Source organism: Thalassophryne amazonica, chromosome 7 (genome assembly GCF_902500255.1).
Source record: "Thalassophryne amazonica chromosome 7, fThaAma1.1, whole genome shotgun sequence".
Taxonomy (NCBI): Eukaryota; Metazoa; Chordata; class Actinopteri; order Batrachoidiformes; family Batrachoididae; genus Thalassophryne; species Thalassophryne amazonica.
This window is the reverse complement of record NC_047109.1, coordinates 19,717,405-19,732,785: the sequence shown is the minus strand read 5'-3', so window position 1 is coordinate 19,732,785 and position 15,381 is coordinate 19,717,405. Positions and strand designations below refer to the sequence as shown.

The window sequence follows — 15,381 nt, the reverse complement described above, 5'->3', positions numbered from 1 at the left end:
GTGCAACATTGATGGACACTGTGAAAAAGGTGACAGCACTGTGGGAAACAGGAAGAGCATTTTACACACACAAATATAAAGAGGTTCATATTCAGGCTACAGCCATAGAGAAACATCGGGGTAATCTCAGTACATGACACCACAACTCAATTCAGTAATAGGATGGGTTAAATGCTGAGGACAAATTTTGTTGTATGCATGTACAATCATAGACATTCTATACGTAGATGCCTCCTGCTGCCTATTGGAGCTGACGTATCAGCACCGCCATCTTGGATGAGTCCTTATTGCGCCCCCAGTGCATTTATTGGTACTGCGGAAGGTGTATCCCCAACTACAATAATCCATAACTCCCGGAATTTTTACCCAATTTTCCCACGGTTTAGTTTGTTAGAAATAGCAGAGATTCAGTTACGATACAGTATGCTGTCACACATTTATAATGTGCTGCCATATTTTTAATGTCCTGTCACATATTAAAAATATGTGACAGTACTTTTTTTTAATAAAAAATATGTACTTTCATGCTGAGACTTTGTCTTATGCTCTTTAACAAAGACATATGCTATGGCATATAGATAAATGTATAAATTATTTTTTTTATTTAGTAAAGAAGCAAGTTTGGATTGTTCGTTTGTATTTATTTCTCTCTCTCTTTTTCTCACACACACGCACACAGGGGACATCAGTTTAATTTCCTCTGCTTCACTCACCAGGTTTTGTTAAAAAGATGAACATTTTTTTCAAGGCCAGGAAAAGAAAGTTCCAGGTAATTTCCAGTGGTGTCAAAAGAACACACATTTGTTACTTAAGTAGAAGTATAGATACTGCAGTTTAAAAACACTCTGGTAAAAGTTGAAGTATCAACTTGACCTCTTTACTCAAGTAAAAGTGAAAAAGTATGTGCTCCAAAACCTACTTAAAGTATAAAAGTATAAAGTAATCTTTATTAAAAAAAAAAGGTAGATGTCACTATATGAATTGAAAGCTTAATTTAAAAACTGATTCGTTCTACATGTGGCCCAAGACCCAAAACTACCTCCCAACACCACCTGCATGAAAATGTTTCAATTCTAGAAGCTCTGAAATGCAATCTGGGACTATTCCAGACAATAAACTGCAGTGAGTGCAGCATCCATTTAGTGAGAAAAAAAAAAAACAAAAAACAACACAACTTTCCTTATTCAAATTCATTCCAGTAGTATTCTGCTCTTACTACAACCCCTGGCAAAAATTATGGAATCACTGGCCTCGGAGGATGTTCATTCAGTTGTTTAATTTTGTAGAAAAAAAGCAGATCACAGACATGACACAAAACTAAAGTCATTTCAAATGGCAACTTTCTGGCTTTAAGAAACACTATAAGAAATCAGGAAAAAAAATTGTGGCAGTCAGTAAGGGTTACTTTTTTAGACCAAGCAGAGGGAAAAAAAATATGGACGCACTCAATTCTGAGGAATAAATTATGGAATCACCCTGTAAATTTTCATCCCCAAAACTAACACCTGCATCAAATCAGATCTGCTCATTAGTCTGCATCTAAAAAGGAGTGATCACACCTTGGAGAGCTGTTGCACCAAGTGGACTGACATGAATCATGGCTCCAACACGAGAGATGTCAATTGAAACAAAGGAGAGGATTATCAAACTCTTAAAAGAGGGTAAATCATCACGCAATGTTGCAAAAGATGTTGGTTGTTCACAGTCAGCTGTATGTATTTATTTATGTATGTTCATTGTTAGTTGCTTTTATATTTTCGGTTGTGTTTCTATTCAGGTTCTTTTTGCCTCTTTCTCTAAAATTGTATATAATAATCATTAGATTATTAATATATAAACAAAAATAAATTTAAGAAATATTACAATTTGAAAACAAATGCACCCGAACGTGATGAGAGCTGCAACTGCTTAATGCTAAGTTTTAACATTGAAAATGCCATAGACATGCTAACGCGTTAGCGTCGCTCACGTTTTTAAGTTATAAAATACATCAACTGTTTCAGGCCATAACAGGTCGGTTTAACATAGAAAAGGTAATAATACTCACAGAAGTATGCTCTTTAGGGATTTAGGGGGGGGGAAATTAAGCAAAAGAAAGAAAGAATAAACGAAGCAATAGGTCGAAGCATTGCTTTAATCTGTGAACCACTGCTTCGATTGATTCACAGTTCAAAGCAAAGCCGTGCTGCAGAAAAGTTGATTACAGGCGCACATGACGTGATATATATATATATATATATATATATATAACATTAAACTGAAGCCAAGAGTAACAAGGCTGTTTGTTTTAAAAATGTAAGGAATAGAAAGTACAGATACTTGTGTGAAAATGTAATAAGTAGAAGTCAGAAGTAGGCAGAAAAATAAGTAATGGAGTAAAGTATAGATACCTAAAAAGTGTACTTAAGTACAGTAACGAAGTATTTGTACTTCGTTACTTGACACCTCTGGTCAATTCAGGGTCTTAAGCTACCTTGTTAGGCTTGCAACTGGGGTTATCTGTTGTTGTTGTGTCAGAGGATATAATTTCTTGATTGTGATAATGAACTCTGGACATTTATTTTTAGACAAATAAGATAACATGAAAACTGTGTATATTTTTAAGTCTGGTAGACTCATTCATATCTGCATTTCATCTAGGAAAAAAAGACACCGTAATAGCCCCGTCACACATAGCTGGAATCACGCGCAGTGGCTTAGGAATTGGCACACATCCGAAAAGTGTCAGATTTCAGTTCCAAAATGTTCTGACAGCCATCTGCAGAAGTCGACACAGTTGGTCAAAATCAGTGTGACGCACATGTTCAAAACTCTCCGGGCGCCATCGAGATGGGACACCTATCCAATGGTGATCCATGTGTAATCTGACCACCATCTGATCGCAATTTGCATATTCTGACGGAACCAAAACGGCATTTGAAACGATGTGATCGCGGTTGATTGAGCGCTGAGATCGATCAGTCAAAGCAAAGCCTGCCGACATGTACCACGTTTGTCCACCTCCACTGGGCCCCGACCAGGGAGGGCGAAGGAAATGTTATGTAATAACATGTATGTGGCACTGCGTGCGCGTCAGAGGCTCAGTGCAGTGCAGCTGAACGGGATGTCACTGCTGTAACGCACGTATTATTACACGCACACCTCCTAAGTCTATAGCAGATATGATGTGGAAATGTCTGACATAAACAAACATGTAACTCACCTCCGGTACCTCGCGTTCCACAGCGCAGCGCAAACAGCTGGTCAAGTCCCTTTCACCCGGCTGCGCTGTGTGCTAGTGACGTCGATCACCTGACAAAAGCATAATCCACCACTGGTATAAATAAATCGCATGTGAAGCACCTTCCCACAGTGATAATCCAACTGCAGTTGTGTTAAGATGCGTTCAAATAAAATGACAACAAAAAAGAGTTGGTTGTCCATTCGGCTGCTCCCGTTTTAAAAAAAAAAAGAGAAAAAAGAAAGTCCACTGGCTGCATCTGAAAGTTGTACACGTGAGAAGTTGGCGCACTGCCAGCACAATTCATCAGCCATTAGGAGTCCAGCCGCATGAATAAAATCTAGCAATGCAAGTATATACTGATCAAACAAATTTTTCACTGGACTAACAGAGGACGATCACTGACAGCTGTCAGCCTTTTTGTGCCACTCCACGTGCATACGTGTTTATGAACACACATACGCGCAGCTGAGCGAACATTTCGGCCACACACTCACACACTGCTTTGATCACCTGTTCTACACACGCGCACTCGGTCATGTGAGACACAGTTTAGCTCTGGGAGTGTGAGGACAAGCGGAGCAGTCTGTGTTATCTGACTGTCTGAAATATGTTGGGACTGCAATCTCCAGGTGTGCACGGGGCAGTTCGGATGTGTTCAGACCACAGCTGGCTACGCCTCTTTTCCTCCCGACTGCGTCAGTGTGTGGCAATATTTACTGTATCAGAACGGTTCCTCCACATTCTTGCTATGTGTGACGGGGGCTTAAATAAATATAGATATTTACTATAAACACAACAGGAGCTGATGTAACAGTGTACAGTTTGTCTGTTAATTAGGATTTCTCAATGTGACAAAGCTCATTATGAAATCATTTCTTAATTTAGTCATTTCAGCATTTAATTATGTCCTCATTGACTATGTGATTGCTTTTAATGTTGTAATCAGGACAGAGTAATTAGTAAAATATGAATTTGACTATGCTAGGGACAGTGAATGCTTTGAAATTGTGCACAATAGGGGTGGGGCTTCTTCTACCTGTGCAAGTGTCTTTTGCGAGCCCCTTCAGCTCTGTCCGGCCCGTCCTCTCAGCAGGGTGATGCTGTCACTCCTTCTCCTTCTGCTTTTTTTCTCATTAATCTTGTGGTTACAAATGCAGACTGAGTGTTTTGCTTTTTAATTTTCGTTTTTTTCAGGAACACACAACTCTTCACAAACACGGCGACTGTGAGACTTGTTTAACCTCTGGCGGAAATGCACCTGGTGAATCGCTGAGCAAGAGAAATAATTACTAATAAAATACATCAACAACCACTAATTATTACCGAATGTAGTTAGACTTACTATCATGAATACTTTGTGTTGCTAACTGGGACATTAAATAACATGCAACATGTCCTTAAAAAAAAGGGGGGGGGGGGGGGGGGGGACAGCGTAGGGGCTCACATCATAGCCGAGGGGTCCCTTATGCTCAACTACGCTGGAAAGAACCCTGAATTGTGTTCCCAAATGTATGATTTCTTCACAGTTCGTATTGAGGGGTGAAGTGTTTATGTCTCTCCCAAGATGGCAGCCAGAGCGACTCGCCGGTGAGACCACCGCACGGGTTGAGTGTGCAGTGTTGGCACAAACCATTCGGAGGAAGGGGGTGTCAGCACCAGGTGGCGAGCATGCTGTGGCCGAAGACGACCAAAGTTTACCAAGTGCTAGGAGGCGAAAAAAATACCTCCCAAATGCCATGTAAAATATGCATAATGAAAAATAAAATACATAAACCAAAATTATGGCAGTAAAATCCCTCATCAATGTCAAGGATGATAAACTTAAAAAAAAAAAGTTTTTAAAATGTGCAGTGTATGTATGTATGTATATGTATGTATATATACATACACACAATGCACATTAAAAAAACGTTTCACTGCAAAGCAGCCTTAGGAACAATTACACCCCATTAAAAAGGTGTGGTTGTGGTTAGAAGAAAGAAAAAAGTAAAGATAGAGGAACCACAGATCGAACCATCTGCTGCTTCACATGACTCAGAAGCAGAGACAGATGACAGGCCGACAATAACAAAACCGTCTCCTGAGCCAAGTGAGACTGCCGGTACTCACATGGAGCTGCGAGACAGACAGCAGATTACAAAACCACAGCGTTATCGAAGTGGATCATTCCCCCTAATACAGGTCCCTAATCCTGATCCAGGGGAGGACCGTGAAACCATCATGTATGTTTTCCAACTATGGAATAACCGTGCCTCATGTCCAAGCGTCAAATGGAACAATTTGGGTTAATTCAGCTAATGGTGCAACTGAACAACGACGAATATCCAAACCGATTTGTGTCGCTGATCCTGAGAGTGGTGAGAATGTTCGAGCTTCAGTGGTTCTCTCACCAGACTGTCCTATTAATTTGCTAGGGAGAGATTTGATGAAGCTCCTCCATATTGCTGTTGTTCCCACTTCAAAGGGCATGAAGGCAGTCAGGATTAACCCAGATGACGTTCTTCACGCTCATGTAGAAACTGATAATCAAAGAGTTTATTACTCGCTTGATTTGACACAAAACCCGTTTTCTGAGGTCACTAATAAATTGCTGACAATGGCTCAAGCCACACTGCAACAACCAGAAGACGTTATGGTGGCTGAAAAGTTACATGTTAGCATGTGCATCACACAGCAGCCTGATTGTGTTTACCAAGAAAAACTGATGTCACATGACCCAGCTGCCCTCCACATTCCATATCTGTACACAGATAGGAAGTCCACTGCAGGCACTGATGCTGTGTTATCTCCTGAAGTTAACCCGTTGTTTGTCATGTCGGGGAGCCCTCACGTGTCTTTGTGCAAGCCTCAGACTCTGCAGTGGAAAGATTTAGGTCAGGTTGTGACCCGAGCTGTGTGTGCTTCTGATTATCAGGCCCAAGATGAGGAAGGCTGGGAGTTTCGCCCTTCAACACAAATCTACTGCAAATCTTTAGGGCTGCTCACCAGTGCACACCCTGCTGTTCATGACCTCTTCTGACCATAAACGGCTGGTCCTCTGCTAACAGCAGAGGAGGAGGCTGATCTTGTAGACCTCCCTGAAACACTTTGGGTTAAAATTCCCACTGATGTGGGACTTATCAAGTCCATTGCTCCAGTGCAGTTGAAACCTAAATCCGACTGGAGACCCAGAGCGCGCCAATATCCACTCAAAGCAGATGCACAAGAAGATATTAAACCTGTGATTGATGGGTTGTTAAAAGCAAGAATTCTTAGAGAATGTCCTGATTCGCCATGTAACACTCCTATATTTCCTGCCTAAAAAAGGCAAATGGTGTCGACTGGCGTCTGATACAAGATCTCAGGCTCGTTAACGCAGCTGTAGAAACAGCTTCATTAGTGCCAGATCCACACACGCTTTTGAACTCTGAGACCAGACGGTACATTTTTACAGTGATTGATCTGAGCAATGCTTTCTTCTCAGTTCCGATTCACCCAGATTCTCAGTTCTGGTTTGCATTCACACATGCTGCCAAACAATATACATACACCAGATTGCCCCAGGGTTTCACGGACAGCCCAACCATCTTCACACAGGCCATTACTAGTTTGTCCACATTTACACCCCCACGAGGAAGTCAAGTTCTTGTGTATGTTGATGACATTTTGATTGCATCCGACACCGCTGAGAGCTGTAAAGTTGACTCGCTAGCCCTTTTAGCTCATTTGGCAAAGACAGGAAATAAAGTGAAAAAGGAGAAGTTGCAATGGGTGCAACCGAGTGTTGATTATTTGGGTCACACACTTACTGCTGACAGGAGGCAAATTCAGCAGCAGAGAAAGTTGGCTATTTTAAACACTCCCAAACCTCTGACTAAGAAACAGATGATGGCTTTTTTAGGTCTCTGTAATTATTGCAGAGCATGGATCCCATCCTACGCTGCTAAAACACAATTGGTGCTGAATTTGATCTATGACACCCCCATGAGACTGTCAGATAAAATCACGTGGACCAAAGAAGCAGAAAAGCAGTTTTGTGATTTGAAAGTAGAACTAACGTCTTCTACTGTGCTGTCACTTCCTGATTATTCTAAACCATTCACACAAACAGAGCTGATTGCAGATTTGGTTTTATGCAATCTGTGCTCCTACAACCGCATGGAGGAAAATTGAAACCGATTGCATTCTACTCAGAGATTGGATCCAGTAGCACAGGCACTGCCCCCTTGTGTTCAAGCTGTTTGTGCTGCAGCCATGGCCATTGAGTCATCAGCTGATGTTGTATTGTTTCATCCAACTACACTGTTAGTACCACATGCTGTAGATGTGTTGTTGCTACAGGCTAAAATGAATTTCTTATCACCAGCCAGACATTTGTCTTAAACTGCTACGTCGTTGTCACGACCCCACGTGGTCATAAAGTGATGTACCACACTAAATCCAGCTACTCTCCTCCCCACTGAGGAGGAAGGAGACCCACACAGCTGTATTGTTGTTACTGAAAGTCTCCAGCTCCCTAGAGCCGATCTGACAGATACTCCCCTGTCTGAGGGAGAAGTCTGGTTTGTTGACAGTTCTTGCTCCAAGAATGCTAAGGGAGAGACGCAGACAGGATATGCTGTAGTGACATCACAGAATGGTGTAACTGAAGCAAAACAAATAACACCCACATATTCAGCACAGGCTGCTGAACTCATTGCTCTGACTAGAGCTTGTATTTTGGCCAAAGATAAAGTAACTGTTTATACAGACAGCCAATATGCATTCTCAACAGTCTTTTTCTTCGCTAAACAATGGGAGCGAAGAGGAATGGTGACATCTACCGGCAAACCTGTCACACATGCTGCTCTTCTAAAAGACCTTTTATCTGCTATTTATTTACCCACCTCATTGGCTCTGTGCAAATGTGCTGCACACACTAAAGGCACAGAAATGGTGTCTACTGGTAATAGATTCGCTGACGAAATTGCTAAAACCGCTGCCTCAGGCACATTTGGAATGTCTGACATTTATTCAGTTGAAACTGACACATTCCTTGATTGATGCTGAGGTACTGAGGAGAAAAGGCTTTGGACAGACAAAGGCGATACGTTTAATACAAAACAACTTTATTGTATACGTGATATGCCAGTCCTACCTCGAAGATTATTTAAAACAGCAGCCATTTTATCGCATGGGCCATGCCATGTGTCCACAGGAGGGATGGTAACCCTCATTAGTAAACATTTTGCAACATTTGGGTTTAATGCTTACTCAAAAAATTACTGTAGGATGTGCCCAACATGCATTAGATACAACCCACAAGGGAATGCGAGACCAAAACGAGGTCAGTTTCCACAACCACAGTATCCATTTCAAACGTTTCACATGGATTGTTTTGAACTCAACCAGTGGACCATATAAATATTGTCTGGTCCTCATCGATGCATTTTCCAAATGGGTTGAGATTGTTCCATCCAAGAAAGCTGATGCACTAACTGTAGCAAAGGCCATTTGTAAAACTGTTGTACCAAATTATGGCATTCCAGAGATCATTTACAGTGATAATGGACCTCATTTTGTGAATAAAGTGATATCACGGATGGCAGACAATTTACAAATAGTATTGAAAAACCATTGTGCCTACCACCCACAAAACACAGGGTTGGTAGAAAGAACTAATGGAACAGTTAAGAACAGACTTAAAAAATGCATGGAAGAGACAAGGAGGCCATGGCCAGAACGTTTGGACCTGGTTAAACTCTATATGCGTATCACACCAGCAGGAGCAGGCCTCACACCATTTGAAGTTTTATATGGTAAACCTTATAGGTTACCAGTGTTCCCAAAAGACTTAGAAATTGCTGAAGAAGAGATCACATTAGCAGACTATATGAGAAGATTGTTACAAGAAAAAGATGTGTCAAAAGCAAATTTACTGCCATCTGATTCTTTGCCCCTACAGGACAGTCCACTGGTTCAGCCCGGTGATTGGGTGTTCGTGAAGGTCATCAAAAGAAAGAGCTGGTCCAGTCCACATTGGGAGGGGCCATACCAAGTGCTGCTGACGACACCCACCACTGTGAAAATCGCTGAGCGACCCAGTTGGATCCACCTAAGCTGGTGTAAGCTACAGCGTGTGCCAGACCCTCCGAGTAGTGGGGAAGTCTGACTACAAAGGGGTTTCACCGTTTAGAGGTGATTCGTCTCAACGTCAGTGAAGTAACCACCTGATCCCTACTCATTTAGTGTGAGGTGTTTCGGTGACACTGTAAGCTGAGCAACGATGCTACTGGAGGATGCTCTGGTGGGGCGGTGTGTTCCGGCTGGAGAACGGCGGCAGGAATGTCGCGGTCACCGGCGTTGCAAAGGTAGCTGTTGTGTGGTGGTCTTAGTGTGGGGGATACTGATTGGACTTCTTACATGGTGGCTGACCCAAAAGTGGGTGAAAAGAGGTACACTCCAAGACAGACACAGTCGATCTGAAGTACTTCCTAGTAGCACGTTGATGCATCATTACCAAGGCAACATGTGGTGGCGCTTTGCCAACTACACCGCCACCTCCAACAACATGACTAATTGTTATGTCTGTGCTCGCATGCCAACATCGACATCCCACCACAATGTCTACACGACTAATCCCAGGACTGTGGAACCAGGATGCCTGATAACGGCAACAAACCCCGGCAGGGGAAAGACAATAGCACAGGTTGACTACTCACAGCCATACGAGACAAATGACCCCCTATACTTCTACGACTGCACGAATCCACGTCATACAGTGTACCAGGCTTGGCCGCAAGCGACCGAACCCCAGGTGATGGAGGGTGTCACCCATTATGGCATCTATGACGTGTGCATGGCAGGACATGGAACAAACAAAGTAGGAGAAATACCACCCTCACTCTGTAAGCATACCTACACCTTCTGTGCATATGTCAGTGAGATGGCTCAACTATGCTGTGCTGAACATGACGCCTTAGGCGTAATCTCACCTTGCTCATCGAGGCCAGCAAGGTACAGGAGTCAGACAGAGCATGGTGTAAAGACAGCCCTTATAGATGTTTTTGCTCGCCCATCACTCCGTCGTCGAAAGGCACCAGAGTCTCGATAGACTACAATTGGCAGTGTGGCACAAACATATATGCCAGTTTACTCCCGAACTGGTCCGGAGTCTGCAGTTTGGTGATTTTACATCAGGCTCTGGTTTACATCCCGAAAGACCATCTCCTCAAACTACCAGACCATCTCCATCCGACTCAACCCAACTATCTGAGTCAACCCAAGTTAGAGTCATCGCCGGAACAAGCGAAGATATGCAGAAATCCCGAAGGACCAACACATCTTCTCCACAGGACGAGACATCGCCATAGCTCTCTTTCCCAACTGTGAGATCTCCGACGTAAGAAGAGAAGTGGAATTCACCAGATACAAGTTCCTACAGTTCATGAATTCATCCTTGACCTGCGCAAAGGCCACTTCGGAAGGAACTCACCGCTCTACGACTGATGGTGCTACAGAACCGCATGGTTCTCGACCTCCTAACCGCACCACAAGGAGGTGTGTGCGTGATAGTGGGAACTGCATGCTGCACCTTCATTCCGGACAACACTGCCAACAGCGGGGCCATCCAAAAGGCCATCGCTGAAATGACTACCACCAGAGATGCTGTGCAGGCTACCATGAACTCAAAGAGCTGGGACTTCTGGTCTTGGTTCACATCTGGAACTTGGTGGCAACTCCTTTTGAAAACTTGTATCCCTCTCGTTGTTTTTGTTCTGATTTGTGTTCTAATGCTCTGTGTGCTTCCATGTATTTGTAGCATGTTCACCCACATGATGACCCGCTCTTTTCTGCAGCACCAGGTCTTAAAGCAACAACAGAGTGAAAGCTATGAACCTATGCAGCAACAAATTGACAATGTCAGTGCAGCATATGAGAATGTGTAATGCTTTTATGATGTGCTTACTGAAAATGTGAAAACAAGTGATAAGCATCTGATGTTCTGCATTCACAAACGAAAAACAGGAGGGATATGTTAGAAAAATTATGTTTATACCATCACAACACTTATTATCGTTTGTTCTGCATCACATGTCTTATGCATGCTTATATCTTTTGCACCATGTAGTACAGCACGTCTCTGCTGGGACTGCGGCCTTGAAGCGAGGAATGTTTTCGTGGGAAGACAGTGAAACAATGGAATTGATGTGTACCAGTCAGTTTCACAGTCTGCCTGGAGACGTGTTGTTTGATGGGAAAAGAAGGGAGTATAGGCTAGCAATCACAGCAAACCCACAGATAAGACATGTATTAAATCTTGTAATGAATCTTTATCCACCAGCTGCACAGGATGTTTGCTTCTACTCAAGGTGACTGACAATGTCACTATGATCACGCCCTGCTTGTATGTCACACTGACTGAATAAAATGATGCTGAGCACAGGAAGACAGTCGAAGAGAGTCAGAAAGAGAGTAAGGTGGAGACTGTGTGTAAAAAAAAAGATTTGCTGCAACTGTGTCCATTGTTTAAGTGTCTAAAGGTGTTTGACCCTGACAAAAACTATATACAGTACGGTTAGATCAATACATTGAAAAGTTCAAGATATTAAAGGACAACCAGTATGGTTTCAGAAATAATAGATCAACAACTTTAGCTTTAATTGATTTAGTGGAAGAAATAACAAATAACATTGATAAAAAGAAACATACAATGGCGATCTTCATTGACTTAAAAAAAAAAAAGCGTTCGATACTATTAACCACAACATATTAGTATGTAAATTGGAAAAGGTACTGCACTAAATTGGCTCCAATCTTATTTAAACAACAGGCAACAATATGTACAAATAGGAGAGCATAAATCTTCGTTCAAACAGAGAGGGAGGTTACAATTTAAGAAGGAAATACGTATAATTTAAGAAAACAGTGTGCCCGTACAACAATGAAACAAATGTGCCTTACGAGACATGGGGTGGATTTATGGAATAACCTAACCGAGGACATCAAAGTATGTACTAAATTACATAAATTCAAAAGAAATTTAAAACTTAAAATATTAAAAAAATATGAAACTGAAAAAGTAATCTTCTGTATATACACGGGTGTGCATGTTTGTGGATCTAAACTGTTATATTATCAGGTCATATTGAATGTATGGGAAACGTGTATGCACACGTGGGCACAGGTTGCCCATGGGTGCATGTATGTGGATAAAAACTGTTATATTATCAAGTTATATCGAATACAGGGAAACGTGCATGCACGCATGGACACGGGTTGCCATGGGTGCATGTATGTGGATAAAAATTATTATATTATCAAGTCTAATTGAATACAGAGAAACGTGCATGCACGCATGGAACGGGTTGCCCATGTGTGCATGTATGTGGATTAAAACTGTTATATTATCAAGTCATATTGAATACAGGGAAACATGCATGTATGCATGCATGGACATGGGTGCCCATGGATGCATGTATGTGGGTTACGACTGTTATATTATCAAGCCATATCGAATCTAGTGTGTGTATTGGTGTATGTAAAGGTATTTGTGTATATGTGTATAGAGGTAATGTATGTATTTATGCAAATATATGTTGATATGTATATAGATAGGTGTGTGTTTATATAGGTATGTATGATCACAAAATGTTTTATTTATTCTTGTCTGCACAGCCGAAAACAATACATGTGAAAGGGGGTAGAAAATATGTCTTACTTCATCCTACTCCCTTTGAGCCTTTGACTCTAAAAGACGAATGTGCCTGATGTATAAATGTTTTTAACTTGCTCAAATAAAAGAAATGAAAAAAAAAGGGACTATACATTTTCATACAATAAAAGTGTTGTCAAAATACAGAGAAATATAAAGTAAGAATTACAAAAAAAGAAGAAAGAAAATGCAAGGAATACCTAGAAAGCAAACTCTTGGGTAAGATTCAAATAAGCAATAACAAGATATATCCTCACAGATCTTTCTAGCTATTTTGTTGGAGCAGCAAGACAAGCTGCACATACAAGCGACAAGTAGCTCATCTTGTCGGGGCACCATTCGTTTTCAGCCACAGCATACTCGACACCACCATACTCGCTATTTTGAAAAAAAATGTTCATCTTCGTAATAAAACCTGGTCAGCGAAGCACAGAAAATTAAAGTGATGTCCTCTGTGTTTGTGTGAGAGAGAAAATTCATTCAAATGAACAATCTAAACTTGTTTCTTTACTAAATTATAAAATGAATTAATTTATACATTTATCTATATGCCATATGTATTTGTTAAAGAGCATAAGACAAAGTCTTTCAGCATGAAAATACTGTATGCCACACTACTATTATTGTGAACACCCCCTTTTCTACTTTTTTTTTTACTAATAGCCCAATTACATAGCCTTAAGAGTGTGCATATCATGAATGCTTGGTCTTGTTGGATTTGTGAGAATCTACTGAATCTACTGGTACCTTGTTTCCCATGTAACAATAACAAATATACTCAAAACCTGGATTAATCTTTTTAGTCACATAGCACTACTATTATTCTGAACACTACTGTACGCATTTTTAATGTGTGACAGCATCCTGTATCGTAACTGAATCTCTGCTGTTTCTCACAAAACCAAACCGTGGAAAAATTGTGTAAAAATTCGGGGAGTTACGGATTATTGTAGGTGGGTATACATTTTCCGCAGTGTAAATAAATAGGGTCCCATCCAAGATGGCAGCTGCGCTGAAACATCGGCTCCAACAGGGAGCGACAGTCCATGAGGCGTCTACGTATATAAAGTCTATGATTTGTCTCACCCGCGACTCGCTACTTCCGTGACTGGCAATGCTCTAGTCTTTATTTATCTCTATGGCTATACCTGTCTGGAGCACAAGGCAAGAACTTGCAGCAGCATACCAGGAAAACGCACTATTTGTTGCGTTGTTTGTTCCAGATTCAGCGTCTTACCGGTTGCCTTTCCGGACGTTGCAGATATATCGGTTTCTCTTAATTTTACCACAGTGCACAAGACAATAATGAATCAAGCTAATTTTGTTAGCGTAATCTCCTTCTTCGTCTTCTTCTTCCTCTTCTATGGCGTTTAACGGCAGCCAGCATTCTTATTGTTGCAATGCTGCCACCACCTGTATCAATCGAGCATAACGTTCTCACTTTAGGTGTGCCGAATTCAGCACCCCTGCAGTTTGCGCCAAAAAAATGTACACAAACCAATATGATTCTTAATCTATGTCACGTTGTCTCCAAATATGTGGGAATGAAGAGAATATGTTCATATTTACGGGCACTAATTGGCTGCTTTTGTTTAGTCTGAATTAAGTTTCTGCTATTATATTTATTTTATGACGTTTCATCACATGATAGTATTTGTTTTAGTGTTTATTTGTTAAAATGATTTTATTTTTATTAATTGACGTTATGAATGAATATGCATCTTGAATCACTGTGGAACATTTGAGGACCCTGTTGAAATTAACTTCCATTCCTAGTTGTCTGTGTATGTATTATATCTGTATATAATATATTAATTTATTCACAGTATCCTAATCATCATCATCAGAATTATTATTATTATTATTACTATTACTATTATTTTTATAAAAATGTACACAAAACAATGATTGTCATTCCATGTTACTTAGTTTCCAAATACAACACAAAAGTGAAAAGAACGTGCATTTTTGGAAGTGTGAAATATATTTTCTGTCTAACTAGTTACATGGAAGCAGATTTATTGGCGGAAAAGCGGAGAGCAGTGGCGGTTCTACAATGAATTACTCCCCGGGTGAGACCCCCTTCGAGCCCAACCCCTAAAAACCCACAGAATTTTGCACGTCTATCTCGGCTTTCAATGCTTCCCAGTCCAGTAAGTATCAGAGAAATTGTGGAGAGCTGGACATGTCCAAACTTGTCCTCTGACAAGCCGAAATGGAGGTGTTCCGTTGTCTCGCTTCCAAAGCGAATCGGTCTTTAAGCGCGAAGTCTCGGCGCGGCTTTCCATGACGAAATCTCTTGTTAAAAGTGAAATCTGCCAGAAAATGGCTGATGTCCAGCTCTTGTGATAACCAGAGAAAGAGCACACGATGGTCTCGTATCCACAGAGCCATCCGTTTAGAAATGGTCCGGTGGCTTGTGCCGCGTCGTCGCAGCTCGGAGTGCGGCGCGCCGAGCGTCCTTAAAGGGGTCCTTAAACAGACC

At 41.3% G+C, this 15,381-nt stretch overlaps 1 protein-coding gene across 2 annotated transcripts in view; it reads right to left on the bottom strand.

Moving 5' to 3' along the window:
* The window catches only part of ppox (protoporphyrinogen oxidase), a 69,305-nt gene extending 55,037 nt beyond the window's left edge, over positions 1 to 14,268 (bottom strand). For both annotated transcript variants that reach the window (XM_034173936.1, XM_034173935.1), the window contains exon 1: positions 14,134 to 14,268. The gene's annotated coding sequence lies outside the window, so the exon portion shown is untranslated. The remainder of the gene's footprint in view (positions 1 to 14,133) is intronic.
* Between the last annotated feature and the right edge of the window lie 1,113 nt (positions 14,269 to 15,381).